The 5,064-nt window shown below is 38.5% G+C and overlaps 1 long non-coding RNA gene across 5 annotated transcripts in view; it reads right to left on the reverse strand.

Moving 5' to 3' along the window:
- Window positions 1–2,811: 2,811 nt before the first annotated feature.
- LOC123091597 (uncharacterized) overlaps window positions 2,812–5,064 on the reverse strand; it is a 6,199-nt gene continuing 3,946 nt past the window's right edge. For all 5 annotated transcript variants that reach the window (XR_006443346.1, XR_006443343.1, XR_006443345.1 and 2 more), the window contains 2 exons: window positions 4,723–4,835; window positions 2,812–3,322 (listed from right to left, as the gene is read on the reverse strand). This is a non-coding gene — a long non-coding RNA (uncharacterized lncRNA). The remainder of the gene's footprint in view (window positions 3,323–4,722; window positions 4,836–5,064) is intronic.

Raw genomic sequence — 5,064 nt, forward strand, 5'->3', positions numbered from 1 at the left:
CTTATGTTTTCTTTTCCATACAATATACTTGTCATTGTTTCTCCCATCTAGCTATGTTTCTCAATTGTCCACCGGGTAAATGTAGGTACATCTAGCTATGTTTCCATACAACAATTTATCAAAGTTTTTCCGTTTCTCCCATCTATCTATGTTTCTCAATCTACACTCCATCCCCTCGAGAAATAAGGTTGACATTTTCCACCCTCAATTCGTTCATGGAATTTTCATTTGGCTCTGTGGCTCATTTGAAAAAGAAAATCTTTGTATTAAGATAATCATGTTAGTACAAAAGTGGAGTGCCCTTTGGCAACCAATCGTGGATAATGATGATACACTTAGGAAATTAACACTGAAACCTGAACTTTTGTCTACTAACCAGATGATCCAAGCTAACTACAGACATGTACTCCATATAATAGTATTCATTGTGAATGCTTGTCTATACCCAAAGGAAAAAAATATAAGAAGCTCTACAATACTGGAATAATTTTTCAAGTAGTCTTCTCGCTTAGGGTGAAAGTAAGCAGAGGCGACAGAATAAGATACCTGATAACGTCGATTAGGAACCCTACGACCAGACAAGATTGATCAATAATTTACACAATTGATGCTTGTTCTAGTCATTACCCTGTACTTGGCAGAAGTGTAATTACTATCACATATTGCTAGCTAATAACCAAACAACCTGTAATAACTAGTAGAAAGCCCGTGCGTTACCACGGGCTTTTGAATCTTTTTACTGCTTATGTATATAAATATAATGCATGTCAAATTTCACATGTATAGAAAAATTTGGCGTCGGATACATAACAATGTTGCTCTGGTTGTATTTGTTCTGACAACTTTATCTCTTCTAACATTGGTTCTTAATTTTAAGGTCACATATCTTATTTCTCACACCCCATCAACAAGACAAAATTGCCTCTTCCTTCACCCTCTTTTATCTCGGTCTACTCCTTTCTCTAGCTTTGGTGTCATCACTTTATGTCTAGTCCTTGCTCTAGCTTTGTGTCATCGCTCTATGTCACTCCATACAGTTTCATTATGACATGACAAGCTTACTCTTACTATGCCTTCTCACAAAAAAATCTCTTACTATGCTTGTCATTTGTTATTTTTATCGATCGATAACGCTCATATAGGTGTGTGTTTATAAACTATTTGGATTTTGGACTATCAGGCCATTAAAAAATGCTTCCCATGATTTTCTTAAGATGAACATATTTTACCATTTTCTGGTCAAAGCAAGCGTAGCAAAAACATAGTGGTTTTGGAAGATAAAAACACAATATGCATGAACTATTACTAAAATCTGATGATGACATATAGAAAGTGAATATAGTTCCATATGTACATGCTTGCCCACCAAATGGAATTTGAACCACATAGACATGTGAAAAATAATCTAAGTGTATATTGATGCCATCAAAATCTTAGTGTGAACATTACGGAACAAGTATTGAACGAATTGATCTTTCTTTCAAAAATTTAAAATGTGTTGACAAACTCCGATGTCTTTCTCCCACATCACTACATACTTAGCGATCATCATGTCCATTTATCCACATGCAAGTCGCACCCGAAACACAAATAGGTAAAGTTTGATGATGGTCTTCATCTTCCTTAACTACTTTTCTGTCCGGTCTTCATATATGCCTTCACGTCGCTGTACCTTCTTTCTTATGTGTGCATATCTTCTAACTCCAAAGAGAATTGTTGTTGCGCTCTCATTGTTTGTGATGAGAAATGGTACACGTGAAAGGCAAACTTTAATATAGGTAATGAAGGAGGACATGTCACAATCACGATATCCCTGCAACCCACACTCACTAATGTGAACAAATGTGCAATCAAATTTGCCTCCGACTTCACACCAACCAATGCCTGAGCAGGGGTGAAGGGTTTAGAAAAAAGTTTAGAATGTAAACAAAACATATATCAAGCATGCTATGAGATTTCAAGAAAGAAATTAAACATTGCTTATTAAAAAGTACCGTTCACCTATTAGCTCTATAAATTTGTCATTTCGGTTTCCGAGGCTCATAAATTTTGTAGAACAGACATACTCCATGGGAAGATGATAAGTTGATCACCATGATTGTTTATATTTTGGATGACCAGCCGAGCGCCCCTCGCTCGCTAGCCATTTTACACGGAAGCAACTTGGCAGATGCGTTCATGGGCCTCAAGCAAGATATCCCTTTTCTTATATCTCCCACACAACCTTTTTTTCTTTGCTTTTTTTCTTCTTCCTCTTGCCTTTTGCTTCTTTGCCTCCTTACGCAACCCAGACATCCCTTGCTCCTTTCATCATTCACGGGAAAGCTACAACCGACGAGTCCCGGTGTTGCAACCTTCATCGCCTTTTGCTACGACCTACAACGGGAATTGCCGCAACCATTCATGTCGATAGCGGCAATGACAATTTCTGCTTCAACCTTTATCGGTATTTGCTATGACCGGCGATTGAAATTGCTACAACCATTCATGTCGATGTCGCGACCTGCGGCCCATGATAACGACGACAACGATTTTGCTTCAACCTTTGTCAGCTTTTGTTACGAGCGGCGATGATATGATGTGACCCGCGACAGTGACAACAATGGTTTTTCTTCAACCTTCATCCACTTTTTCTACGACCAGCGATTAGACTTGCTACAACCATTCGCGTTCACAACGTGAACCATATGGCGGCGGCGGCATTTTTGTTGCAACCGCCATCTAATTTTGCTACAAGTGGCGAAGGGAAGTGCTACAACTGGCAAAGCCGGGAGTTGCAACCGGCACAGGCGGTGGTACAACCGGTGGCAATTGTTAAGTACATTTACTCTTAAGTATGAGCTAGCAGCTCTCTCTTAACAGAGTAACAACAAGCATGTGATTACACATTCTCCTCATATGTACATAGCTCAGGACTCGTATACAAGATAGATTTGTTATCCTCTCTGTTACTTCCCCAACCCCTATTACTCATTTAATCTTATTTCTGATGGGAAAGCACATATACAGCCTTGTAGATAGAAAAACAGGTATGCCATATAGAGATAAGAACACACCGGAGATTTATGTGGACACGGTGCATTTTCATCAATAAAGTTACGAAAAGAAAGAGAATAGCTCAACCAGAGATTTGCAGAAAAGATATTAGCGGATACAAAGGTCGTATGTGGTGTCTAGGTGAGTCGGACAATGTTTCAAACATTCAACTGATGTTGGACTTGACGGGATAGGCATCATGAGTTAAAGGGGTCACAATCTAGCTTGGATGAAATGGTGCCTGGTAATCCTGTGCGCTCGTCCTCTGAAGTGTAGTTGTAGCAGGCTAACATGTCAATGAGAGAAGTCAGCATCAAGATGAAACCTACATCATCTCTCAAAGGAAACATGAACAAAATCATGATGATACAAATAAGATCCCTCCAGTCAGGTGAACACCTTATTTAACTATATGTATTTACACTCAGAGACTCCTACAATCATCTATACAGATTCACCAAATGACCAAAAAGTGATGCTAAAAAGACACGCCGGCAAGCACAAAAATTTCAGTTGCTCAACAAAACTCGATGAAAAGACAGGCCAAGCTTGTTGTCATCTATGGAGCTGCACATGGTCTCTTGAAACATGGTGTGAATAAAAAATCAGAAGGTGAGAACAAGTATTAGCTGCAAATAATCTATAATTAGGTGCCCATGTGTTCCAACGGGGCCATAAATTTCCAGTGGTTCAGCATCAATTGTGTCAAACATATACCTCATAATACTACCCAATTTATTTTTCAAACATCGTAGCTTTAAGGAGTTGCACACTGAGTAATAAAAATTGAAATAATATTTAATGAATAAAAATATATAGTTTTGAGAATGTCCCTCATTATACAAGCATTACTGAAAACCAGGATCTTATTATCGGTTGGAAATTCTTGTAATAAAGTCTTGACTGAATGAAGTTATTATGGCTCTACTTTTGATAGATTACTGATGCCTTCTGCAAGATAGCATGTGACTATATAGCTTGATGGTTCAACAAATGATACCGACCAGGCTAATTAATGCAGAAGCTACATCAAATTTTCTCAAGAGAACTGGACCCAAGTACACCATATAGGAAATCAAAGGTAATCTCTATATGACCAGCAATAACCAATGGAAGGATTTCCATCTAATTCAGCCACACACACCACTTAGCAAAGACCTCAAATAAAAGCATGCTAGAAACCTACTTATAACTGTAATGAAATGCACATGTACTGAAACTGTGTACCAAATTTACATGCACGTTTGTTCTCTGGACATATCATTCTACTCCCTCTGTTTCTAAATATAACTCTTTTTAGATATTTCAACACATGCTACATACGGATGTATATAGACATATTTTAGAGTGTAGATTCACTCATTTTGCTCCGTATGTAGTCCCTTATTGGAATCTCTAAAAAGCCTTATATTTAGGAACAAAGGGAGTAGTTTCTACAAGAAAAGGGTAAGTTAGCCTAAGAATAATGCACCATAACCAAATCTTGTCGGAATCATTTTTATTTCAAACTATCAAGTTACTTTCCTCTTGCATTGATGAACACAAATATCACACGGATGGCCCGCGAACACAGCGTATCCGCACAGGCGACCCGCATCACACCAAGCCCAACACAACAGGACACACCCTGCAATGGATAGAGGAATCTAATGGAGAATCAGCAAATATGATACCCCGAGATCTTACCTGACATATCAAAGGCCACCACGGAACCAGCATCATCCAAGCGAACATGAAAGCCATCATCCTCAACGCTCCTTTATTTTGCAGGACAGGTTTTGACACATCATCAGGTGTCTCTGCAAACAGAACAAGACCAAGATCAACACATCACACCACATGCCTGCAAAATTCGGAACAAGCAAATATAATTCAAACAGAAAAGAACGAGGGCCATCTTATGCTAACTATTCTGAAATAAGTCATCATTTGAAAACAGGTAAACTTCTTATGGTGCATCACGTCATGTTGACTTCACTCTAACAGTAAATAGTAACATAAATAAAAAAAACTGTGAGGGCACAGGAG

This window comes from Triticum aestivum, chromosome 4B, assembly GCF_018294505.1.
Source record: "Triticum aestivum cultivar Chinese Spring chromosome 4B, IWGSC CS RefSeq v2.1, whole genome shotgun sequence".
In the NCBI taxonomy this organism is placed as follows: Eukaryota; Viridiplantae; Streptophyta; class Magnoliopsida; order Poales; family Poaceae; genus Triticum; species Triticum aestivum.